Source organism: Rhinopithecus bieti, unplaced genomic scaffold (genome assembly GCF_001698545.2).
Source record: "Rhinopithecus bieti isolate Rb0 unplaced genomic scaffold, ASM169854v2 scaffold_28016, whole genome shotgun sequence".
Taxonomy (NCBI): Eukaryota; Metazoa; Chordata; class Mammalia; order Primates; family Cercopithecidae; genus Rhinopithecus; species Rhinopithecus bieti.
This window is the reverse complement of record NW_016813202.1, coordinates 4,313,797-4,341,529: the sequence shown is the minus strand read 5'-3', so window position 1 is coordinate 4,341,529 and position 27,733 is coordinate 4,313,797. Positions and strand designations below refer to the sequence as shown.

The window sequence follows — 27,733 nt, the reverse complement described above, 5'->3', positions numbered from 1 at the left end:
AGGCAGGAAAATGGCGTGAACCTGGGAGGCGGAGCTTGCAGTGAGCCGAGATCCCCAGGGCACTCCAGCCTGGGTGACAGAGCGAGACTCCGTCTCAAAAAAAAAAAAAAAAAAAGTGATAAGACCATGAAACACGAAATCTACCCTCTTAATAAATTTTTGAGTGTAAGCTACAGTATTGTGAACCACAGGCAGAATGTTGTACAGCAGATCTCTAGAACTTACTCATCTTACATAATTGAAACTTTATACCCATCAAGTCATAACTTCTGATGTCCCTCTTCCCCCAGCTCCTGGCAACCACCATTCTACTTTCTGCTTATAAGAGTTTGACGATTTTAGATACCTTTTTAAGTGACATCATGCAGTATTTGTCCTGTGATGGCTTACGTCACTTGGCATAGTGTCCTCGCTTTCACCCGTGTTGTTGCGTATGGCAGGATTTCCTTCTTTTTAAGGCTTAATCATATTCCATTGTCCATATGTACCCTATTGTCTTTACCCATTCACCTATTGATGAATATTCAGTCTGTTTCCCCATGTTGGCTATTGTGAATAATGCTACAGTAAACATGGGAGTGCAAATATCTCTTTGAGATCCTAATTTTACTTCTTTTGGATAAATACCCAGAAGTGAGATTGCTGGACCATAAACTAATTCTATTTCTAATTTTGTGAGGAATTAAGATACTGTTTTCCATAGTGGCTGCATCATTTTATATTCTCACTAACAGTGTAAAAGGGCTCTAATTTCTCCAATCTTACCTTTGTGTTTTTTGGGGTGGTGGGGTGGAGGTGGGGCGGGTAATAGCCCTCTTAACTAGTGTGATGTGACATTTCATTGTGGTTTTAATTTGCATTTTCCTGATGATTAGTGATGTTGAGCACCTTTTCATGTACCGTTTGGCCATCTGTATGCCTTCTTTAAAGAAATGATTACTTGAGTGTTTAGCCCATTTTTAAATTGGGTTATTCCATGTTTTTACTATTGAGTTATAGGAGTTCCTTATAAATTTCGGATATTAACCCCTTGTCAGATACATAGTTTGCACATGTATTTTCCCATTCTGTAGGTTACCTTTTCACTCTGTCAGTTGTTCCATTGCTATGCAGAACAGCATTCCCATTTTCCCATTCCATAGGTTGCTTTTTAATTCTGATAATTGTTCCGTGGCTGTGTTGTTTTTGTTTTTGTGTACTGTGATTTTGGCATCATATCCAAGAAATCACTGCCGATACCAATATAACTAAGCCTTCTCTCTATGTTTTCTCCTGGGAATTTTACAGTTTAAGTCTCTAATCCACCTTGAGATCATTAAAAAAAAAATACTTTGTCAAGGAAAAATTTACATAAAATATAATTTACCAACTTTAAGTGAACAGCTTCATGAGTTTTGACAGTTGATTGGAAATACTGTCACAATCAAGATGTAGAACTTGCCCACCACCCCCAAAAGTCAGCCTTGTGAGCCTTTGCTGTCAATCCTAATCTCACACCTCCAGTTTTAGATGACCACAGATCTATTTTCTACGTAAATCTAATCTATGATCGTAGAAAATAGATCTAGAAAGAATATAAAAATATATTCTTTTATGTCTGGGATCTTTTCCTCGACATGACGTTTTTGACATTCATCAATGTTGTTGAACGTGTTAGTGGCTCATTCCTCTTTATTGCTGAGTAGTATTTTACTGTATGAATATTCCACACTTCAGTTATTTGTCTTTGGATGGACATTTGAGTTTTTCTACTTCATAGGCTATTATGTATGAAACTGCTATGAATATTCATGTGTACGTCTTTGTATAAACACGTTTTATTTTTCTAAGGTAAATACCTAGAGCGCCATGCTGGGTGTTAAGGTAAGTGTCTGTTTAACTTTATAATAAATTGCCCAGCTGTTTTCCAAAATGCTTGTCCCATTTTATGCCCCCCCATAACTGTAGGGCAGTTCCAATTGTTCCATCTCTCGGTTATCTATAGCTGCATAACAAATTACTACACATGTAGAGACTTAAAGAACATGCTTTATGACCCATAGTTTCTGCAGGTCAGGAATCTTGGCACGGGTTATCCAGGCCCAAGATTTCAGAGTCTTTCATGAGGCTTCAATCAAGGGCAAGGCTCGTCTGAGGCTCCAGTGGAGAAGGATTCACTCCCAAGCTCTTGGGATTGTTGTCAGGATTCACTTCCTTTTGCGCTGTTGGAACTCAGCTCCTCGCCAGATGTTGCCTGGTGGTCACACTCAAGTCTTTGTTTCATGGGGTGCTGCATAACGTAGCCTACTTCATCGTATCCAGGAAGGGAGACAGTCATTAGATAGACTGGGCTGGCAAGACGGAAGTTACGCCTTCTGTGATATAAACACGGAAGTGACGTCCAATCCCCTCCGCCATATTCTATTGGTTAGAAGCAAGTCATAGGTCCCACCCATACTCAAGGGGAGGGACGCCACAAGGACGGGAGTACCAGGAAGGGGGATCACTGGGGACCGTGCTTCATCCACCTTTTTTTAATTTTAGCCTTTCTGGTGGTCGTGTGCTGTCATGCTGTAACTTTAATTTGCATTTCCAGATTATTAATATGTTGAGCATCTTTTCACAAGCTTATTTGCTATTTGTATATCTTTTTTTGCAAAGTGTAGGTTTTGCTCCCATCTCTTTTTTTTTATTTTTATTTTTATTTTTTAGATGGAGTCTTCCTCTGTCGTCCAGGCTGGAGTGCAGTGGCGTCATCTGGGCTTACTGCAACCTCTGCCTCCTGGGTTTAAGTGATTCTCGTGCCTCAGCTTCCCAAGTAACTGGGATTATAGGCACGCGCCACTCCACCTGGCTAATTTTTTTGTATTTTTGGTAGAAACGGTGTTTCGCCATGTTGGCCAGGCTTGTCTCAAACTCCTGACCTCGGGTGATCTGCCCACCTCGGCCTCCCAAAGTGCTGGGATTACAGGTGTGAGCCACCGTGCCAGCCTCATCTCTTTTAAAATTGAGTTCTTTTTCTTTTATTTCTGAATCACAGAAGCTTTTTATTTCTTTTGGATATAAGCCCTTTGTCAGATAATGTTTTTGCTACCATTTTATCACAATCTGTAGTTTTCCTTTTCGTTTTCGTAGTGATGTCTTTTGATGGGCAGAAGTTTTAAATTTTGATTAAGGGTAATATATCAATTTTTCCTTTTGTGGTTATTGCTCTCTGTGTCCTGTCTATGAAATTGTTGTCTAAATCCAAATCAGTAAGATATTCTCGTACATTTCCTTCTAAAATATTTATGATTTTAGCTTTTACATTTATGTCTGCGATCCACTTTGAGTTTTACTCTGAGTGTTATTTGTTTATGCTGAGACGGCACCGAGCTTCATTTTCTTCCCTCAGTATGAACATACAGTTGTTCTAGCACCATATGTTCAGAGGACTCTCTTTTTCCTGTTCAATTATCGTAGCCCCTCTGTTAAAAATCAATTAATGTGTGGATCCACATTTGGCATTTTTTTATGTTCTGTTGGTCTCACATTGTCTTCATCACTGTAGGTTTTATAGTGAGTCTTTAAATCAGTCAATGCGAAGACTCTAATGTTATTCTTCCTTTTCAAAGGAATAGCTTGGGATATCCTAGGTTTTTTGGATTTCCATTTGAGAATTATCTAATATTTATAAAAGAAGCCTGTTGAGAACTTGATTAGGATTGTATTGAGACTATAGATCAATTTGAGGAGAATTGCCATCTTAATAATATTAAGTCTTTTTTCCCATTTATGTGGTATAGGTATTTATTTAGGTCTCCTTTAATTTATATCAGCAATGTTTTATAGTAGTAGTGTGTAAAGCCTTAATATATTTTGTTTAAACATATTGCTATGTATGTCATTTGGTGATATTGTAAATAGTGTTGTTTTTAAAGTTCAATTTATTTTTTGAGACAGGGTCTCCCTGTGTCACCCAGGCTGGAGTGCAGTGGTACGATCATAGCTCACAACAGCCGCCAACTCCTGGACTCAAATGATCCTCCTGCCTCAGCCTCCTGAGTAGCTGGGACTACAAATGCATGCCACCATATCCAGCCAGATTTCAATCTTCAGTTGTTGCTAGTAAATGGAAATACAGTTCATGTTGTTTATTGGCCTATGATTTTTACCCATGACCCTATTACACTTCAGTTTGTCAGTCCTAGTAGCTTTTTGCAGATTCTAAAAATCTTCTTTGTATATATTGTTTTTCAATAATGACAATTATACTTCTTCCTTTCCAATCTGAATGCCTTTTATATCTTTTATTCTTTGTCTTAATACACTGACACTGGCGTCTAGTATGATGTTGCATAAACCCCTAAAAGTAGACATACTGCCTGGTTGCTGCGCTTAGCAGGGAATTCATCATTCCTCTTGCTACGATGGTTGTAGGTTTTTCAGAGATGCCTTTAATCAGGTTGAGAAAGTTGTCTTCTATTCCTAGTTTCCTGAGAGTTTTTTCTTAACTGGATTTTTAATTTTGTCAAATAATTTTCCTGCATCTATTGGTTTTTCTTTAATTTTGTTAATATGGTGAATTTACACTGATAATTTTCCAGTGTTAAATATTGAATTCCTGGGATGAAACCCAAGTATTATTATTTTCATATATTCCTGGAATTAATTTTCTAAAATTCTCTTAGAATTTTTGAATCTATGTTCACGAGGGATATTTGTCTGTAATTTCCTTTTCTTACAATGTCTTTGTTTCATTTTGGTATCAAAGTAAGAAGGCTGATTCTGTGAATTAATTGGGACCTGTTCCTTCCCCCAATTTCTGAAAGGGTTTGAGTAGGACTGGTGTTTCTTCTTTAAATCTTTCAGAAAATCTGCCAGTAAAGTCATCTGTGCTTGTGATTTTCTTTGTGAGAATGTTGTAATTATGAATTCAATTGCTTACATAGACATAGAATTCTTTGATTGTCTATTTTTTTCTTGAGACAATTTTGGTACTTGTGTTTTTCAAGAAATTTTCCATTTTATTTATGCTGTTGAATTTATTAGCATAAAGTTGTTCATATATTTTCTTATCTCTTTTCTAAAAACAGCTTTATTGAGCTATAATGACACTATAAATTGTGCATATTTAAGTGTACACTGATACATTTTGACATATATCTAGCCCTGTGAAACCATTTTAGGGCCAGTTTTTACCCACTGTGTAGGCAAGACCCTTCCAAGTATTCTCTCCAGCACCTCTCTCATTTGAGGTTTTCCTGTCTGGCTGGTTAGAATAAGCACCATTTCTGGCCAGGTGTGAGCTCCAGATAGTGTTCCCCCTCATCTTTTTGGGCTGTTCCTTCTCTAGCCTCACCAGTGGTTGATGAGGAGCCTGCAGACCTCCAGAGTCCTCTCTGCAGCTCTCTCCTCTCTGGCAGTCTGCCCTGTAATCTCTCGCCTCTGTCCTCTCCCTGGGCCATCAGCTCCATGTCTTCCACTCAGAGAATCCACTAGGTTCTAGCTATGTGCCCCATCCCTGCACCAGGGCCTGAAGACCCTCTTCAGGCAGTAAGACAGGCAATTATAGGACTCGCCTCATTGGTTTCCTGTCTCTCAGGGATTGTTGTCGTTTGTTGCCCAATCCAATGTCTCGAAAACCATTGTTTCACATATTTTGTCTAGTTTTTTATGTTGTTTCATGCAGGAAGGAAAATCCTGTGCAGTGTTTCATGGGTTTTGAATTTCTGCTATTGGGTATAAACATTGTTAGTGTTGTTAAGTATTCTTGCTAAATTGATCTGTTTATCATTTTTGAAATATTCCTCTTTATCCTTGGTTTATGCCTTGTTTGGAAGTCTGAAGAATGTCTTTGTCTGACATGAACAGAACTACTCCAGCTTTCTTATGAATAGTGTTTACATGGTATAGCTTTTCTATATCCTTTAACTTTTGATCTCTCTCTCTCTCTGTGTGTGTGTGTGTTCCCTTGAATAATAGTTCTTGCTTTTTTACTCAGTCTTATAATCTTTGCTTTTAATTGGAGTACTTAGACAAACCCTTTTCAATAGACCTTTCTCTGATAATGAAAACGTTATAAATGTTCCATCTAATATGCTACCCACTAACCAGATGGCTACTGAGCACTTGAAATATGGCCACTGTGATTGAGGAACTAAACTGATTTTATTAAAGTTTAAGTTAATTTCTTTTTACTTTTCTTTTCTTTTCTTTTTTCTTTTTTTTTTTTTTTGACAGGGTCTCACTCTGTCATGCAGACTGCAGTGCAGTGGTATGATCTTGACTCATTGCAGCCTCACCAACCCAGGCTCAAGCATAGCTGGGATTACAGGTGCACGCCACCGTGCCCAGCTAATATTTTAATTTTTTTTTTTGTAGAGTCTGGGCTGGGCTTGAACTCCTGGGCTCAAGCCATCTGTCTGCTTTGGCCTCCCCAAATGCTGGGATTACAGACGTGAGCCATTGTGCCCAGCCTTGACTTAATTTTAATAGCCCCACGTGGCTAGTGGTTTGTGTACTAGACAGAATAGGTTGACTACATTTAATATAATTATTGATGTAATTTTGGGTTTAATTTTACCATCTTATTTGTTTTAATTTTAAAATATTTTCATCTCTTCTTTACTCGTTTTTTCTCTTTGCCTCCTGATTTTGTATTGAATTTATTTCATTATTTTACCATCGGCTTATTAGCTATATCTTTCATTTTGTTTTTGTGTGTTGTTCTAGGATTTACCATATTCTTCTTTAATTATCAAAGTCTACCTTTAATTAATATCATATCGGCCAAGCATGGTGGCTTACACCTGTAATCCCAGTGCTTTGGGAGGCCAAGGTGGGAGGATCTCTTGAGCTCCAGAGTTTGAGGCTGCAGTAAGCTGTCATTGTGCCATTGCACTCCAGCCTGGGTGACACAGTGAGACCTTGTCGCAAGAAAAAAAAAAGGAGTTATTTTACCTCCTCACATATAAGGACCTTGTAATATACTACTTCCCTTCCCCACATCTTTTGTGTTATTATTATGTATCTACTTCCACTTATATCATAAACTTCACAATATACTGTTATTTTTGCTTTAAACAATTACCTTTTAAGGAATTTTAAAATTATAATAAGAAAAAAGTACTTTTATTTTTATTTTTTATAGAGATTGGATCTCCCTATATTGCCCAGGCTGGTCTCAAACTCCTGGGCTAGAGCAATCCTCCTTCCTTGGCCTCCCAAAGTGCTGGGATTACAGGCGTGAGCCATGGTGTCCAGTCTAGAGTATTTTTATTTATCACATATTGAAATTTTCTGTTGCTTCTCGCTTCTTTGTGTAGATCCAAGTTCCCATCTGGTATCATTTTCCTTCACCTTGAAGGACTTTATTTACCACTTCTCATGGTGCAGGGCTACTGATGAAGAATTATCTTAGCTTTTTTTTTTTTTTTGTCTGTAAGGCTTCCTTTTTTTTTTTTTTTTTTTCATTTAGAAGATATTTACTGGGTATATATAATTCTAAGGTGACTCTTTTTTGTCATCTTAAAATACTTTGTTCCGATCTCTTGTGTTTTTAATAATTTCTTACTAGGCATTTACTGCGATTCCTGTCTTTGTTTCTTTGTGTGTAAAGTGTCATTTTTTTGTCTGGTTGTCCCTAAGATAATCTTTCCAGGACTCGGTTTCGGGGATTTGATGATGACGTTCACCTGGTGTAGTGTTCTTTGTGTTTATCCTCCTGGGCTTTGTTGATCTTCATACATCTCAAGATTTCTAGTTTTTGCAAAATTTGGAAAAAATTGTTTCTTCATGTATTTTCCCCTCTATGTCTTCCCCTTTTTTTTTGGAATTCCAATTGTGTATTTATTAGACTGCCTGATTTGTCTTATAAGTCACTGATATTTTGTTCATTTAAAAAAGTTTTTTTCTCTTTCTGTTCTACATTTTGGGTAGTTTTTTGTTTTTTTGATTTGTTTTGTTTTTTGCTACATCTTCACCTTCAGGTTCACACCTCTTCTTCTGCAGTGTCTAATCCGCTGTTGGTCCCATCCAGGGCAGGGGGAGAGACTCTGCAAAGGTACAGAGATAGGCAGCAGCCGGGGGGGCTCTGGGAACTGCAGCGTCCACTGTGATCTCACCGTGCTCACCTTCAGCTCAGCCTCAGCTCAGCCACAGGGAAGAGAAGTTCTGTATTCTGACCCTTTGCAGGGAGCAGGCAACTGAATGGAAATGCAGCCATTTCTCAGCTGCAAACTCTCCCTAGAGAGTCAAACTCTCTTCCCTTTTGTAGTGCAAGGGAGTAGTCATCTTCCCATCTCTCTTGAGGCAACCTCCCACTCTCGCCTAATTGGAAATATCTCCTGGTCTACACAATGCCACAGCTGGCAGCTCCCCCTGCTTCGCCCCCACCCCATTCCCTCCTTGCAGCAGAGCTGCTTCACTAACTGCTGTGAATGATGAGGAAATCTGAGCCACGTGAAAGAAGCACAGGAACCCATGCCAAGCCCTATTGTGCCACTGACCTTCGGATTTGAATGAAATTAACAATTGCCTGATGATTTGAGTTCTGATAATTTCTATCAATGCACTTTAAAGTGATGGGCCTGGAAAATTCATCCTGGGGATGAGGTAAAGGCAGCGTTTTTTTATTCAATGTGCAAATTATTTGAAAGTCTCTTCCACGTGATTCAGTGTCTTCGATGACTCATTTATAATTTTTCTGCAAAGGAATGTTGAAGTGACGGGGCCAGTGACCTTCCAGAGCAAGGTCTTTGCTGCTCTTCTGAGAGCTTTCAGCATCTATACTAAATGAATGCCAGTGCAGGAGCTTATGTGGGGAAAGACTCAGCTCCATGAACGGCCCTGTTAAAAATATGACAGTCCCCAAACCCTCGTGACCCCAAACCCTCACCATCCTGTGCTTGCAGCAAACCAACCGGGAAAGGTCAGCTTATCCTGGCTCATGTTGTTGTCAACTCTCTAAATTTAGGATTTTGAACTAAAGTTGTGTAGTCAGTCTTTTCCAGAAAATAAATTTTAAATTTTTTTTTTGGCAGATAACGTCATTTTCAGCTGACACTAGGTGAATAATTTATATTTAATAAATTCATTTGAATGGGTACTATAATGAATGAATTAACACGATGGGTGACAGAGGAGGCAAACAATGTGATTTGAATTCTCACAACAAGCTTAAGACGGAGGCGCTACTATCATCTATTCTCATTTTAGAGAAGAGGAAATTGAAATTCAGACAAGTTCAGACACCCACCCAAAGTTACACAGGTGGTAAGAAACAAAGCTAGGACTTGAACCTATGACTTTTCAACTCCAAAGACCATGCTCCTAACTACTGTATTATACTCATTCCTCTTGCTGGATTTGGTGTAGGCACGTGTCTTTAGCAAGGATTGGCTGCTTGACTGCCAGCCAGTCAAAATCTGGTTGACTCTAGCACTGAGTAGTCATGTTAGTGGCACAATCTCCAGGGAGAGTTATTGCAATCTAAGGGCTGAAAAGGAAATAGATTCCTATACCTTACTCCCCAAATCCAAGATTCTTCAAGAAATCTACCACAATGCTAGACAAGCTCATTGACTTTTTTTTTTTTTGAGACATAGTTTCGCTCTTGTTACCCAGGTTGGAGTGCAATGTCACCATCTTGACTCAATGCAACCTCCACCTCCCGGGTTCAAGCGATTCTCCTGCCTCAGCCTCCCGAATAGCTGGGACTACAGGCATGCACCACCATGCCCAGCTAATTTTGTATTTTTAGTACAGATGGGATTTCTCCATGTTGGCAAGGCTGGTCTCAAACTCCTGATCTCAGGTAATCCACCCACCTTGGCCTCCCAAACTGCTGGGATTACAGGCGTGAGCCACTGCACCTGGCCAACTTTTTTTTTTTTTTTTTTTTTTTTAAGTTTACCCTAGAAGCATATCGAAAGGGCCAAGGTGAGATCAAAGTATGTCTCTCTTGGGTAGAGAGACCCTGAATGACTTTTATTTTACCCTTTATATTTTTCTGCAATGCATATGTATATTCATTATAACACAGATCTTCAAGTGCATTAGCCTACATGAGTTCAAAGATTATTTTTGCCTCATGTAAACAGCCCGGGGCAGAAAGGTGAGCACCCCTTCATGAGTTCACCAAGGTTTCCAACTGGCCCAGCATATCTGCCTTCTTCAACATGTGGTTGTTCTTTGGGTTAAGGCTCCTGCTCCAGTTGTCCTCAACCTCATGGTTGAAAGTAGCTCGCCAGCACCACCTCCAGGAGAGGAGCTGGAGGACTGGGAGGATCTCAATAGCTTCATCTTGAAGTAATTACTTATATCCCACTGCCCAAAACCTGGTTAAATGGTTACAGCTAGCTGCAGAGTTGAGGTTCATGTTTGTGTGTGTATAAATGCCATCACAATTTGTTGAAAATACTATCATTTCTTCATTGAATTTCCTTTGCACATTTGACCAAAAAAAATTGATTTGTGTCTATTTCTGTACTTTCTATTCTGTTCTGTTGATCTATGTGTCTCTCCCTCTGCCAATACCACACTGTCTTGATTCTTATAAGTCTTAAAATTAGATAGTAGGATCCTTCCAAAGGCAATTTTCTTTTGGCTATGCTAGTTTCATGGCCTTTTATATGAATTTCAAAATCAGTTTGTCAAATATCTACAGAAAATTCTGCTGGAGTTTTGATTGACATTACATCAAAAGCATAGATTGATTTGGGGAAAACTGGCCTTTTTCTTGTTGAGTCTACCAATCCATGAACATAGTATGTTTCTCCATATATTGAGGTCTTCTTTGAGTTCTTTCATCAGCCTTATATTGTTTTCAGCACATAGATTCTATGTACGTCTTATTAAAATTATTTATACATATCTCTTTTTGGGGGGGAGCTCTTACAATTTCTTGTTTGTTTTTAATTGTTTACTACTATCTTTATAAATATACATGTTTTTTTTTGTATTGACTTTATATTTTAGAATGTGATTAAACTCAGTATTATGTTTTTCCCCCAAAATCTACATGTCGAAGCTGGTTAACTCGATTTGGAGATAGGGGCTTTAAGGATGTAATGAAGGTTAAATGAGGTCATAATGGCGGGTCTCCAATCCAATAGGACTAGTGTCCTTATAAGACGAGGAGAAGATATCAGGAATGCAAGTGTAGAGAAAACATCATGTGAGGACATAGCAAGAAGGCAGTGATCTGCAAGCAAAGGAGAGAGGACTCACCAGAAATCAACTTGCTAGCACCTTGCTCTTGGACTTCTAGCTTATAGAACTGTGAGAAAATAAATTTCTGTGGTTGAAGCCCCTCAGTCTGCAGCATTTTGTTATGTAGCCCTAGTGGACTAATACACTCACTGATTCCTTAAAGTAGCTTTTGGTAGACTTCTTAGGGTTTTCCATATAGACAATTGTGTAAACTGCAAATAGAGAAAGTTTTATGACTTCCTTCCAATCTGTATGTATTTTATTTATTTTTCATGCTTTATTGCAGAATCTAGAACTTCTAGTACTATGATGTCTACTGTGGTGAGAGTGGATATCCTTCCCTGGCTTTGTTCCTGACCTTAGGGGCAAAGTATTCAGTTTTTCCCCATTAGGTATGATATTAGATGCAGGTTTTTTGTTGATGCTCTTTATCAGGTTGAAGTCATTCCCTCTATTCCTAACTTGCAGATAATTTTTATCATGAGATAGTGTTGTAGTTTGTCAAATATTTTTTGTGTCAATTTATATTATCATATGATATTTCTCCTTAGCTTATTGACACAGTGGATAACTTTGAATGATTTTTTGAATGATGAAGCAATCTTGCATAACTAGAATAAATCCTACTTGGTTGTAATATACAAGTTCTTGTATATATTGCTGGATTCAATTTGTTAATATTTTGTTGAATATTTCTACATTTAAATTTATGAGAAACAGCCTGGGCAACCTGACAAAACCTCATCTCTATCAAAAAGACAAAAATTAGTCAGGAGTAGTGCATGCTTACAGTCCCAGCTACTTGGGAGGCTAAGGTGGGACGATCACCTGAGCCTGGGAGGTGGAGGCTGCAGTGAGCTGTGGTCATGCCACTACACTCCAGGCTGGGTGACAGAATGAGACCTTGTCAAATAAATAAATAAATAAATAAATAAATAAATAAATTGATGAGAGATATTAGTTTGTAGATTTAATTTTTTTTTTTTTTTTTGAGACGGTGTCTCGCTGTGTCACCCAGGCTGGAGTGCAGTGGCATGATCTCGGTTCACTGCAAGCTCTGTCTCCCAGGTTCATGCCATTCTCCTGCCTCAGCCTCCAGAGTAGCTGGGACTACAGGTGCCCACCACCACGCCCGGCTAACTTTTGTATTTTAGTAGAGACAAGGTTTCACCATGTTAGCCAGGATGGTCTCGATATCCTGACCTTGTGATCCCCTGCCTCGGCCTCCCAAAGTGCTTGTAGATTTAATTTTTATACTGTCTTTGTCTGGTTCTGATATCAGTGTAAAACTGGACTCATAAAATTAGGCGGGATATATTCCCTTCTCTTTTCTGGAAGAGATTGTGCATATTTAGTGTTATTTCTTATATGTGTGGTAGAAGTTGCCAGTGAAACCATCTTGGCTTGGAGATTTCGTTTGTAAAATTTTTCAACTACAAATTAGTACTATTAGGGTTATCTGTTTCATTTTGAGTGAGTTTGGGTAGTTTGTGGTTTTCAAGGAATTGATCCATTCCATCTAAGTTGTTGAACTTATGTATGTGGAGTTATTCACAGTATTTCTTTATTGTCATTTCAATGGCCGTGGGATCTATGGTTCGTTTTTTTTTTAATATTTCTTGTTACATTTCACAAGAAAGCATGTTACATTGGTTTTTATGACTTCTCAACTGTGTAATAATATCCTTTTACGGTCTTTTGATTTTGTATATCTTTGAATTATATACGAATTTGCAACAAGCATGGCATCTTTAGCCTTAGTCTGTTCCTGCTGCTATAATTAAATACCTTAGATTGGGTGATTTAATAAATAATAAAAACTTATTTCTGACAGTTCTGCAGGCTGGGAAATCCAGGATCAAAGTGTGAGCACACCCAGTGTCTGGTGAAGGCTCTCCCTCTGCTTCATATTAGTAGATGGCACGTTCATGCTGTGTCCTCAAAAGGCAGAAAAGCAAAAGGGGTAAAAGGAATGAACTCATTCCCTCAAGACCTTTTATAAGGGCACGAATTCCATCCATGAGGGTGAAGCCCTCATGGCCTGATCACCTCCTACAGGCCCCAACTCTTAATATGATTGCAATGGGGATTAAGTTTCAACATGAATTTTGGAGGGACGCCAACATTTAAATCGTAGCAAGCCTATATAGCAGATATAGAATGATGGTTGATTTCTCTGGTATGTGGGCTGTTTGCTACTTTCAGGCCTCCATTCCTTAATCTGGAAGAGCTCCCACCACAAGCTTCTTGGAAAAGATTGATACCAGCTCAAACACTGCTTTTATTCTTTTTTTAAAAAAAAATTAGATTCAGGGGGTACATGTGCAGATTTGTTATATGGATATATTGTGTGATGCTGAGGTTTGGGCTCCTACTGATCACCCAAGTAGTAAGTCAACCACTGTTTCTTCAGTACTTCTTCAACCCTCTTTTCTTGAGCCTCTCCCTCTTACCAGAGGAAAGAGATAAAAAGTATAGTATTTCTCTCCTGGAAAACCTCCAGCCCTGCCTTGATATTGTTTTCAAATCCTCATTGAGTATCTTGGAGGGAAGCTTGGAAGAAATTAACAACTTGGGTCTCTGCTATTGGTTCTTTCTGAGAATTGATTATCAGAAGAGTTAAGCCTTTGGGAGTTTCCTGTGGTGAGGAAGGGCCTCAGGGATTGTCTGTCCCTTTAAGGTAGGTATCATTTACTGAATGTCTGTCTCCAATATAACTGGCGCTAGAGTCATTGTCTCTATTACTAACAGAGACATCTGGCTGGGAATTATTGTTCTCATTTCACAGACAAGAACTATGAAGCTAAAAGATGTTCAGTTTAAGATTTTTTTTTTTCATGGTTCTGGCTGGCTGTCTGATCCTAAGGTAACTAGTTGATCAGAAATTAAGTCTCAGTTTTTCACTTGTACAATGGGGATAGTACCACAACTTAACCCATAAGGCTGATTGAGGACTAAATGTGTCTGGCACACGGTAAGCGTTCAGTAACTGTTGTCATCATACTTCCTGTTATGATTGTACTACATACGAGCCTCAGACAAAACTCCTCAGACACCGAGTTAAAGAAGGAAGGGGTTTATTCGGCAGGGGGCATCAGCAAGACTTCTGTCTCAAGAGCCGAGCTCCCTGAGTGAGCAATTCCTGTCCCTTTTAAGGGCTCACAACTCTAAGGGGGCGCATGTGAGAGGGTCGTGATTGATTGAGAAAGCAGGGGGTACGTGACTAGGGGCTGCATGCACCAGTAATTAGATCAGAACAAAACAGCATAGGGATTTTCACAGTGCATTTCTATACAATGTCTGTAATCTATAGATAACAGAACCAATTAGGTCAGGGGTTGATCTTGAACTACCAGGCCGAGGGTGCGGTGCCAGGCTGTCTGCCTGTGGATTTCATTTCTGCCTTTTAGTTTTTACTTCTTCTTTCTTTGGAGGCAGAAATTGGGCATAAGACAATATGAGGGGTGGTCTCCTCCCTTACTACTATTTCTTTGAAACTTTTGTATTAGAAAGTCTGTTCTAGATGCTTCTCAAAAGAAGACATTCATGCAGCCAACAAACATATGAAAAAAAGCTCATCACTGATCATTAGAGAAATGCAAATCAAAACCACAGTGAGATACCATCTCACACCAGTCAGAATGGGAATTATTAAAAAGTCAAGAAACAACAGATGCTGGCGAGGCTGTGGAGAAATAGGAATGTTTTTACATTGTTGGTGGGAATGTAAATTAGTTCAACCATTGTGGAAGACAGTGTGGCGATTCCTCAAGGATCTAGAACCAGCAATATTATTTGACCCACCAATCCCATTACCGGATATATACCCAAAGGAATATACATCATTCTATTTTAAAAATACATGCATGCGTATGTTCGTTGCAGCACTATTCACAATAACAAAGACGATATTAACCAAAGGCTCATCAATGAAACTGGATTAAATGCAAATATATGTTGGTACGTTATAACACCACAGAAATCTATGCGATGCTCATTAAAAAGGAAGTGGTATCAGTCCTTGATGGGATATGAATGGAGCGGAAGCCATCACTCCTCAGCAAACTAACACAGGAACAGAAAACCAAACACTGCATGCTCTCATTTATAAGTGGGAGGTGAACAATGAGAATGCATGGACACACTGCGGGGAACAACACACACTGGATCCTGTCGCGGGGAGGCTGCGGGAGGAGGGAGAGCATCAAGAAAGATAGCTAATGCATGCTGGGCTTAATACCTAGGTGATGGGTTGATAGGTGCAGCAAACAACAATGGCACATGTTTACCTATGTAACAAACCTGCACATCCTACACATGTATCCTAGAACTTAGAGTAAAAAAAGAAAGTCTGTTCTTAATTTGCACTAAATATTCTTTAAAATTTATAATTATTGATTTTTGTAAATGAAAGCCTTTTGTATTCAATCCAGAAAATCTTGACTAACCAGAACCCCACAAATTAACCCCTAAGTTAATCGGTATTTTGGTTGCCTTCAGATCCAGTTAATGAGAAATGAGCAGGGTGTATTGAGAGGGAGTGGCAGTCCTTTCTGCCTGCCGCAGCCTACCTTCATGTTCCTGGGCTGACTCTGGGGCAGTGAGAGCCTTCAGCATCCAGACAGCCTTACTTGGGTTCGTTAGCATGAAAGTACAAGGAATCCACCTGTAGAGAGAGAAAAACAGAAATATTCTTCCTTCTCATTCTTTATCTCTTCCTCCTCTCTAGTGACTGCATGTTCTTGAAGGGATGGAAAACATATTCTCAGGACTAAGCTGGGAGCCAGCAACTAATAAAATACATCAATTTAAGCTTAAGTGTGACACCTCCGGGCCAGCAGTTTTTAAGATATTCTCCCCCACATTCCCATTATTTGAAATATTTCCACTTAACCAGTGCCTGAGTACACCTAGATCCCTTTCAACGTTTGGAAGGGAGTGAGAATAATCCTGTTGATACTGAAGAGGGGACCAAGGATGACAAGGGGAGGCTTCTAGACATGGTAGTAAGCCCAACAAGGAAAATGCTTTCAAGAGGAATGGGGGCTCTTTGCACTCCACAAACCACAGATCTAGAGCCAAGAGACTTGGGTGCTAATCCCAGCTCTGTAATTAATCTTCCGAGTGAACTTGGGCAGGCCACTAAGCAGGTAATTAATTTCCTATTTTATAAAATGAAGATGATATTGTCTCATACACACACACACACACACGCATATATGCATGCACATAGTTCTTTACACCAGTGTTTCTCAAATAAAGTTTCCAGGATCACCTGCATCATACTCCCTGAGGCACTTATTATCATGTAGATTCCAGGGCCTTATCCTGGCCTTTATTGAATTAGATTCTCTGGGACCATGAATCTGCATTTGAACGTGTCCCAGGTGACTGCTAGTTTGAATGCTTTATTTTGACCTAATCATCCATGTTTGTATTATTCCATTCACTGAGATGATGAAACTCCAATTCTAGTTCTAATAGAGCAGTGAACAATTGTCCACACATAAGCCACCTTTTTTATTTTATTTTTATTTTACTTTAAGTTCCGGGATACATGTGCAGAATGTGCAGGTGTGTTACATAGGTATACACATGCCATGGTGGTTTGCCGTACCTATCAACCTGTCATCTGAATTTTAAGCCCCACATGCGTTAGCTATTTGTCTTGATGCTCTCCCTTCCCTCGCTCCCCATCCCCTGACAGGCTCCAGTGTGTGCTGTCCCCTTTCCTGTGTCCACGTGTTCTCATTGTTCAATTCGCATTTATGAATGAGAACATGTGGTGTTTGGTTTTCTGTTCTTACGTTACTTTGCGATGATGGCTTCCAGGTTCATCCATGTTCCTGCAAAGGACATGAACTTATCCTTTTTATGGCTGCATAGCATTCTGTGGTGTATATGTACCACATTTTCTTTATCTTTATAATTGACGGGCATTTGGGTTGGTTCCAAGTCTTTGCTATTGTAAATAGTACTGCAGTAAACATACGTGTGCATGTGTCTTTATAGTAAAATGATTTATATTCCTTAGGGTATATATCCAGTAATGGGATTGCTGGATCGAAATAAGGCACCTTTTAAAAAAACTGAAATATAAATACCTTTATTGAGTCCCAGGGGAAAATTGTGTCTTAGGTCATTTACTCTTTGGAACAGAAGAACGTTGTGGTAGAGTGAATGGGAAATGTCTCAGAGTTTTTCACTGTTCCGTCCTTGCATCCACAATGTGTGCAATGTGACATTGCTGGGCCTGGCATCAGAGGTAGAATCTGTTCCTCTTCCTCTTGAATTTGGTCTGCTTTGTGACTAGCTTTGGCCAATCAGATGCAGGAAAAGTGGAGGCCCACAGAGGTCCTGCAGTGCTCCACTGTCTTGGGCCCCTGGCGCTGTCCTGTGAATAGGCCTGGGCTGGCCTGCTGTGGGTAAGAAGCTCCTAAGGGAGAACCCAGCTGGCTAAGTCACAAGCATTTTGGAATTTTATAGCCATAGAGGAGCCAAACCCCCTCAAAATGAGGATGCATAGCCCAGATCAACAGAGCCACCTGCAGGGCCACAGCTGGCGGCCCATGCCCCCACTGAGTCCAGAAGGACTTCCAGGCTGATCTGCAGACAGTGAGCAATGGGAGATGGAATTGTTTTAAGCCATTGAGCTTTAAGATGGTTGGTCATGCAGCAACAGCTGATTCCTACAAATGTCAATGAGAATAATGACCATGAAAACATTGTTACTAAAATGTTATTATTATAACTGGCCATGTTTTCTCATATTCCATCCTGAAATCAAAAGTCAGGCAGCAAGGAGAAAGGGGTCAGGCTACAGTGGCCCATTGGCCATGGTGACACATCCCCTCCCCCTGCCACCTGTTCTAATATATCCATTTTGCTGCTGATTTTCTCAATTCCAATGGTCCAGAAAGTTCTGGATAGTGCTGTCATGGCTACTTCCCCATGTTGAGCCCAGCCACCTCCTTCCCCTTTCTTCTGCTCCCTGCAGAATGTGGAGGTGGTCTAGGTTTATTTGTCTGCCAACCCAACAATAAAACAGTAAGCACTTTAGCTGTGATCATCTAGTAGGTGAGGTCTACCCTTGGACTTCATCCCCAGTCAGAGATACTTAAGAAGCCACGTGTAGTGCAAACAGCATATTCAACATTATGTAGACATTTACCATTACAAAGTTTAAAAAAGCGATTAGTTTTTCTAGTACAAACTACCCAAAGTAACATTCAACAGAAGTTCTTTTGGGTAAAGGAAATATGCAAAATATATAGTGATTTTTAGCTGGGTGCCTTTCAAAATTTGAGGGTGGGACGGGAACAGTATGAGATGTATACATTAATAGTAAAGAAGAGGCCTCATATACGAAAGTTTAGATGCTGTGTGTTAGAGCACTGAATTTAACATGTATTCACCTTTCAACAAGGCTTGAGTGGTCTCCCTGTGACAGCACTGAGTGGGGTTTTAATAATGGAAATAATAACTGCATCACCCATACGGTGTGGTTTCTGTAAACCATAGCTCTTGCTTTTAGTCTAATAATATCCCTGAAATGCACCGAAATCCATTAAAAATCCCTTTTGCAGATTCTGAGCTAAGAACATTTTATTTTAAGGTGGTAGATTGAATGGGACTTCAAGCAAATACCAAATGATCAACATTCATTCCTCCAGTCCTCTGAGCATTACTGGCAGACCTCTCTGAAATGGGCACATCACAAAAAGTTGTAAGTGTTTCCCACCCAGCTCCCAAACCAAACTCCAAGAACGTGTTAACACCACTCCCAAGGAGTTGCACCAGCTACTGGAGTGGCTTGGGCAGGGAAAATGTTTGTCTCCGCTTTTTCCACACCTAGATGGGAAACAACTTGTGGAGTTTCCCATTGTCTACCAAAGGTTTCGGCTGGACTCCGTCACGTGGGCTGCTTCCACACAAGTAGCAAGGAAGCAGTGAGGATGGTGTCCGGGAGGGAAGAGGAATTGGCTGGAGCAGAGACAGAAAAGTACAAGTGATCCAAAGTGTACTTCTAAGAGGGCAGAAGCAGGCAGGGCAGATGTCCGGGGCTCATGATTCCTGGTGGGCATTTCTACTGGCAAAAATGCAGGTACCCAAAGGAAGAAGCTGCCTTGCTGGGGGAGTAATGTGGGAGTAGGGAGGGGGCTACTGAGGACAGAAGCTACAAAATATGTCCCTGGGTGTCCTTGGGTTAATCAGATGGTCTCAGGATTTCTTTGGGGCCTGACTGCATTGCTAAATTCTGGGGGAAAATCCAATTCCACAGCCATGTTTAGGAACAAGGAAGTGTGCTCTACACATAAGGTCCGGGAGCCCCCTTTTCTTCCTTGCCTCTGTTTAGGACAGTGCACAGTACCTCCGTTACCTGGGCTAAGTCAGTTCAGACCCTAGTTACCTACAGAGAAGCTGAAGTGGTCTATTTGGAGAAGCCATGAATGACAGTTTGGAGGGCATGAAACAATTAAGTATATGGAAGTAAAAAACACATGATGTGGTCCAATCTCAATGGCTTGCCCCAGGGTTATGGGCAGACAACTTCCCATAACTTCCCAAGTTGCTCCCTGGCAACTTTCTAAGCAGCTCACCCACTGAAATAAGTTCACTCTAAAAATTCCCAAATCTGCATTGCTCAGACTGTTTCTAATACCTGCCAACATTCCTAGACTAAACTTGACACAGTTGTTTTCCTAGTCCAGGTGAAGATTTGGGGGTGTCATCCAAATGCTCCAATAAACCCTTCCTAAGGTTGCTGGAAGCCCTCTGCTGGGCTGCATCTATGGCTATATGGGAAATACATTAAACTATTTGGGGTCAGGTTTTCAAAGAGTCAATTACAGTTGAAATTAGGAGAGAGAAAGAAGTTAAACATATTGAGTGTCAACCATGAGCCAGGCACTATTCTAGGTCTTCAAAATACGGAATCTAAATTTGAATTTAAAACTGGATTCAAATTTACATAAGAACGGGGCAACACAGATAATTGGTATAAGGACTGCAGATATTTCTGCACACTTTGAAGACTCCACTGAAGTTGGGGGCAGATGTGGAGGTGGGTGTGGCAGTCCTTTACATGGATGGTGTCTTTGTTACTAGGGGTACTGTAAGTGCCTTTATCCAGAAGAGCCCAGTGAAGACCTCTGCTCTGTTTTCAGACCACGAGGACATTTGGTAAGCTGCTCTGAGAAATTTCATCTGCTGTGGAAGCAGAGGGGCTGTTGATGGATTTCTGGAGGAGGGATGGTTGTCTGTTCTCTTCGCTTGCCCTACTCAGAAAAATGTTCAGATTTCTTTTTAAGGCGTTGCATGTAGAATCATTCTTGTTGCAAGATATGCATATGTATCTTTTTAATTTTAACTCAAGCTCTATACCAAAAGGCAAGTTCATTTACTCAGAGCCTAGACAGAAGGCTTTCCCAGTCCTGACACCTTGCTTATTTGCTACTTAAAGTCTTTTGGAAGGAAAGAACAGATTTTTGCATTTTGTTCCCTTTCCTATTTCAGGAAAAAAAAAAGAATTTTTTTTTTTTTAAATCTACACAACTGTCCTAATTGGAAGGGATTCTTGATCTGTTTCATTGCAGTCTGTTTATTTCTGGTAGGTGTCCAGACCACTTGGCCCCCACCCCTGCCAGGCTGTTCTCCAACAACATCCCGACTCCATTCCAGAGCAGTTGGGAGCCCACAGCAGCCCAGGAATCTCCACGCAGGCCCAGGTGGCATGCAGGGCTATGTCTCCTCTCTCCAGGGTCTGTCTTCAGCATCTTAGGTCCACCCTGGCTGTCCTGCCACATCAGCATCCCTCTGTATCCTCCTTTCAGGTCACCCAGCTTGTCTTGCTCCAGGCAGGGCTGCCCTACCCTAATATCCCCACACTCTGTGCATAGGCATGAACCTGAGAAGTTGCTGCAGCCAAAATTTCACTCTGGAAGCAACTAGAGCCCCTGTAGTGTGGTGTATGAGCCCGGGCCAGCTCCTGCCTGCACAGAGCTGCTTCGCGTTAAGGACTTGCGTGATAAGAAGGAACCTGCGAAAGGCAAAGAGCTCAGACTGGAACAGGGCCAAAGCTAGAGTCCTAGGGTTCAGGTGGAAAACAGCATTGCTCTACAAACACATGGCGATGCAGAGGAAATCAGCATCAAGGATAGCCTCAGGGGCTGGTGGGGGAGTGGAGAAGTCACCAAGATAATATGCAGTCATGATAGGTGTTAAAAGAAAACCTTTAGACCAAATAAACTTAATACGGCTTACTGAAGCAAAGGATAATTGACAAATCAGGCAGCACTCAGAACCAGAAGAGGTTCTGGGAGCTCTGCTGAGCAGTGTAGGCACTGGGCCTTTATAGGCTGGAGCAGAAGGGAGACAAAGGAAATAGATTCAATTAGCTAGAATGGAAAGTCCCTGGTTAGAGATTCATTGAGGGTTTCTGATTGGTAAAGTGTCCAGGTTTGTTTGCTGTTTACCTAGGGTTTGTGCTTGCTTATGGAGAAATTTAAAGAACAAAAGCGACCATAACCTAATGGCCTCCCAATTAAGATGAAATTTTAACATGCACGGTGGTGGTGGATCCTTAATATGAGATGGCAGAGAAGGACCCTAGTGATGGTATAGACCAGAAGTGGTCTACCAGTGGCCTTCAGGTATGTTCTGTTTGTCCTATGTAATGTGTGTGTAGGGGGGTGGATAGGTGTGTGTGTGTGTGTGCATATTTTCCCCTTAGTTGATGCTGAATGCTCTTTGATGGCACATGAATTCTGCTCTTTGCTATGGCTGCTAGGTATACTCACTGACCTCCTCTTCCCTATTGTATGGTATCACATTACTGTATATTACCATTATTACATTGTATATTATATTATATTACATTATATTATATTGTATGTGGCATATTGTATATTACCATTATTTTAAATTACCACATCACTGCTGGAGCAGCGATGCAGGACCCAGAGAGAGAGGGAAGGCAAGTAGTGGAGGAAGAATATACCTCCATTGTGCCTTAGTTGCACCTGGTCAAAAGCCTTGGGAAGGATGGCTTGGAACTCAGCATCAATTCCCCCAAATCATCAGACTTGGAAATGAGCCTGGTAGTGGTGCTTCGTTTTCCTCTTGGGAATCACATGCAGCTTCAGAGAGTTTCGTTTGCATTGAAACTTAGAGACAGATGTAATCTGTAGACTCCAAAACATGGGTAAAGGCTGCAAAGAGCAGCAAGCTCGCAGGAAGACGAGCAGCATCTAGGGCGGCAGCGGAGCTTGGAGAGCACAAGCAGAACTACACTTCCCAAGGATGAGGCACACACTGGTCCCTTGTTTGCATTTCCTGGGAAGGAGCTAGAGGTCCCTGCAGCAAAAGCCCTCAGGGACCCCGTGTGATTCAGAGAAGCTGAGGAGGCAGAGCTCTATAAAGGATAATACCATATTTTCAGGAAGCAGTCTATCTCTGTGAAAACAAAGAAAAAGAGGTCCTGTGAGATGAAGAATTCTGGAAGACTGTTCTTGCCCCACCCCTGGTTAGAACATCTTGCAAAAAGCTGATCTAGGGAAGTTCAACTGGTACACTCTATGAATCATTTAAAAGAAGATGGAATAACCTTGATACAAACATTCTATAAGACACAAAGAGCAGCAAATCACATGAGAAGAACATGCACGCGTAAAATGTGGGCTGGAAGAGGTGAAAATTATGATCAAACATTCCACCATGAATTAGGAACAAAGCACCTTAACAAGGCAATTTGATCTGTAATGGAAAACCACAAAGCATAAATGCAGGAACTCAAATAGAAGATGACAAGCTGATGGGAGGTGATGAGATGGAGCTAGAAGACTCAGGAAAGAAGCAGAGGATAATAAGGGGGCGAAGTCACTGCAAAAGGCTCTGTAAGAGAAGCAAAGGAAGGGAGTGTGGAATGCGAATCTGATGTCATAGAGACAGGGAGTTAAGATTAGAGAGAAAGCAATCAGATAACAGGGAGGTGAAGGAAAGCCACACGTGCAAAACTGGAGTCTCTGAAGAAGCCAAAACAATAGAATGCAAAAAGTGTTTTAAAATACAATTCAAAACATTTCCTAAAATAAAGCAAGACTTGAATCTGCATATCGGATGTTCACACTACTTCCCAGGGAAACCTGATTTATAACAGTCTCCACCTGAGATGCAATCTAGTAAAGTTATTGGATTTAAAGAAAGTATCCTTTAGGCAGTAAAGCACAAAATACTAAGTCACATACAGGCAGAAAAAAAAGTCGGGTTGAACTCAGACTTCACCAAAACAGTATTTAACATTAGAAGAGGATAGAGAAACATTTAGAAGATATTTAAGGAAAGTGCAAACCAAGAATTTTATATCATCCAAGCTGTTCAACAATTGCAAAGGCTATAGCAGAATGTTTTGAACGTACAAGAGCTTAGAAAGTATAGTTCTTGTGAACCTTCTTGAGGAAATGACCAGAAAATGAACGTCAGCCAATTGAGAGTCTACTATGAAAGTTTTAACCGCAAGTCTGACTGTAAGTATTGATTATACTTCAGATCTAAGACTAAATATAATGTGGGGATTAGTGTAACATAATGGGATGTAAATCTTTTAAGCCTTGGCAATGTAGAAATAACACAACTCATACAAATTGGGATGGGAAAGGGGTAAAGATGGCAGGAAGTAAAGTAATTGCTTCTTGGATAAACTCAGGGAGACAAAGAAATAATTTAAAGCCAAAGAAACAAATTGTATTTTGTTAAAATGTATTTAAGAGTCCGAAGTAAAAATTAACAAAGATAATATTATTGAATTGAGTCAGAAAGTGGAGGGAGAGATAGGAGAAAGGGAAGAAAACACACCAATTTTATTATTGCCTAATGCTGTTTATAAAGCAGATGACCAGGGTTTTATACAACAATATGATTACAAAGAAATAATGAAACAACATTAAAATCATTCTAAATACCAGAACTTAATTCTCTTCTCATCGCTTGTGGCTTTTTCTCCTTTCATCGCCTCTCCTCTCTTCTCTATTTTTTCTTTGCCCGCTCCCAAAAAAGCAAACTGACCTTATATTGAAAGATTTTAAATAACTGCATTCAGAGAACAACAACAGATCAAAGATACCTGTCATGTCAATAAATGTAAATGAGACTAACTCATTGTGATACAATGATATGTATATATCTATATAAGTTTTTATTAACTCACTATGATATTATGATATCTGTATATCTAGATAGGTTTTTATTCATGGTTCCTGGCTCATAACTCCCATAGCCCTTGTTACAATATTGGGGCCCTTGGGCAGGCCTCAGAAAACAGAATATCTCTCTCTCTGGCCATCCCTTGCTCTCCTTTCACCTGCTCCTTTCTCTCCTCAGGGCAGGGCTCTACTCTTCCCCTGCCTTTCTGTCTTGGAACTGGCATAAAGCAATTCTCTGACCTACCTTCTGTCATTGTAGGACATCAGATCTCCATTTCAGACGTGGTCCTGCCCTGCACCCTGGAGGAAGGAGTGCTGCACAAAGAGGCCAAGAAGAATCTGAGCTGACAGGCCTTGCCGGGTTTCCCCACTCAGTCTATTAGCATTAGATCATGCCCTTTTTGTCCAGTTACATTTCTACATAGTTATCAATCATGCTTATCTAATGAAGACTCCATAAAAGGCCCAAGAGGACAAGGTTCGGAGAGCTTCCGGATAGCTAGATGCTTGGAGGTTCCTACAGGGTGGTACAGCACGTGAGCACAGGGAAGCTCGACGCCCCTTCCCCTATGCCTTGCCCTGTGCATCTGTTCATCTGTATTCTTTGTGATATTCTTTATAATAAACTGGTAAACATAAGTGTTATCCCTGAGTTCTGAGAGCCACTCTAGTAAATTAATCAAATCCCCTATTTGTAGCCAGTCAGAAGCACACTAAAAACCTGGGGCTTGCAATTGGCATCGGAAGTGGGGTCAGTCTTGTGGACTGAGCCCTCAACCTGGGGGATCTGATGATACCTCCAGGTAGGTGGTGTTAGAAGTGAATTTGAGGACACCCAGCTGGTACCTGTGGCAGAATGGATTGCTTGCTTGGTTGTGGGGAAGCCCTCCCCCAACACATCTGGTCACAGAAGTCTTGTGTGTTGATTGTGGTTGGTGTAAGAGCAGGGGAAACCCAGTTCATGATTTTTCCCCTCGGATTCATTCATTAAGATAAATGATTTTCACATTGTATCATAAAGCAAAATCCAATTCTATGCTGTTTAAAGGAAACATATCTAAAACAAGTGAACCATAAAAGATTGGAAATGAAAAGGATGGACAAAGGTGTACCAGGTGTATTAGTCAGTGTTACCTTAGAGAGAAAGAACTAATAGGATACACACACACACACACACACACACACATATATGTGACTTTATTAAGTATTGACTGACATGATCACAAGGTCCCGCAACAGGCTGTCTGTAAGCTGTGGAGCGAGAAGAGCCAGTTTGAGTCCCAAAACTGAAGAACCTGGAGTCTGTTTCAGGGCAGGAAGCATCCAGCACAGGGGAAAGAGGTAGGCTGGGAGGCTAGGCCTGTCTCACCTCTTCATGATTTTCTGCCTGGTTTTTATTCACTGGTGGCTGAGATGGTGTCCACCTGATTAAGAGTGAGTCTGCCTTCCCCAGCCCACTGACTCAAATGTTCATCTCCTTTGGCAACACCCTCACAGACCCACCCAGGATCAGTATTACATCCTTCAATCCGATCAAGTTGACACTCAGTATTAACCATCACAAGTCCACCCCTTGTCAACTTGAACCCATACACATCTCCTGAGATCATGCATAATCTTCAAATAAAGATAATAATAAGGTCATAATTATGCCTAACATAATACAGCTACCCTTCATACATCTGGAAACACACCAGTCCCCAACCAAGTACTATTACATGAAATTAACAGTACTTACATGCTGATATGAAGTCAATAAATCTTATGTCACATGATAAAGGAAAAGGAAATAAAATGAGGATATTTTCTTTTTTTTTTTTTTTTTTTTTTTTTTGAGGCGGAATCTCGCTCTGTCACCCGGGCTGGAGTGCAGTGGCCGGATCTCAGCTCACTGCAAGCTCCGCCTCCCAGGTTTACGCCATTCTCCTGTCCCAGCCTCCCAAGTAGCTGGGACTACAGGTGCCTGCCACCTCATCTGGCTAGTTTTTGTATTTTTAGTAGAGACGGGGTTTCACCGTGTTAGCCAGGATGGTCTCGATCTCCTGACCTCGTGATCCGCCCGTCTCGGCCTCCCAAAGTGCTGGGATTACAGGCTTGAGCCACCGCGCCCGGCAAGGATATTTTCTTAGTACAAGTGTATACATGTACAAACATGTTTTTAACAAAAGGAGGAGGAAATACTCATGACAATTACAGTCCTTGTTTCTGCAGCTGGTCATGTGGCCGTAGCTGGTATTGATGACCCATTCTGTATTCCCTTTGCCTTCAGCAAGCACCTTAGCAGGTCGTGGTTTTTCTTCCTAGTGGAGTGACCCAAACCTTCATTCCTGAAGGATCTAAGTCATTTGTAGTCCCATTGACCTTAATCACAGGACATGGTAATACTAAGAGACTGCCTAATGGATCTCCTATATTCCATTTGTACTCTTCCTTACCTCCACTGTGGAGTAGTAGACTGATTTTGTCTTGATAGTCTGGGTCAATCACCCCAGCCAGCACTATAACTCCCTTCTTAGCCTGTTGACTTAAAGGTAGAAGGAGCCCAAAGTGGCCAGGTGGCAATCTTAACTTCCAGTTTAATGGGATCATTGTTGTGTCTCTGGCTGGCAGCGTTCCTCCCTCTGGAACTAAGACCTCTAGGCCAGTAGAACGTAATGTGGGGAGAACAGAAAGCAAAAATTTTGCTAATGGATCACTAGGGGTGATGGTGAGGGTGCCACTTCCACGTCCACTCCTTGATTCCTGGACCTATGAATCCTGGCTATGGGAAAAACAGTACCATATATTGGACACTGATTCAGAGCATTCGTGGCCTTCCAGAGAACTTTGCCCCAGCCCTGCAAAGTATTGTCACCTAGTTGGCATTGTAATTGTGACTTCAGAAGGCCATTCCACCGCTCTATCAATCCAGCTGCTTCAGGATGATGGGGAACATGGTAAGGCCAGCGAATTCCATGAGCATGAGCCACTGCTACACTTCTTTAGCCATAAAGAGAATGCCTTGGGCAGAGGCAATGCTGTGTGGAATACCATGACGGGGGATAGGGCATTCTGCAAGTCCACAGATGGTAGTCTTGGCAGAAGGATTGCATGCAGGATAGGCAAACCCATGTCCAGAGTAGGTGTCTATTCTGGTGAGGACAAGCATCTGCCCTTTCCATGATGGAAGAAGTCCAGTGTAATCAACCTGCCACCAGGCAGCTGGGTGATCACCCTGAGGTGTGCTGCCATATCAAGGGCTCAGTGTTGGTCTCTGCTGCTGGTGAATTGAGCCCTCAGCAGTGGCTGTAGCCAGGCCAGCCTTGGTGAGGGGAAGTCCACATTGCTGAGCCCATGTGTAACCTCCATCCCTGCCACCATGG

General features: G+C 41.0%; 1 long non-coding RNA gene across 1 annotated transcript in view; it reads right to left on the bottom strand.

Annotated features, from left to right (window-relative positions):
- The window catches only part of LOC108512513 (uncharacterized), a 94,620-nt gene that overhangs the window by 13,378 nt on the left and 53,509 nt on the right, over positions 1-27,733 (bottom strand). Inside the window, exon 2 of the long non-coding RNA XR_001880621.1 lies at positions 15,744-15,838. This is a non-coding gene — a long non-coding RNA (uncharacterized LOC108512513). The remainder of the gene's footprint in view (positions 1-15,743; positions 15,839-27,733) is intronic.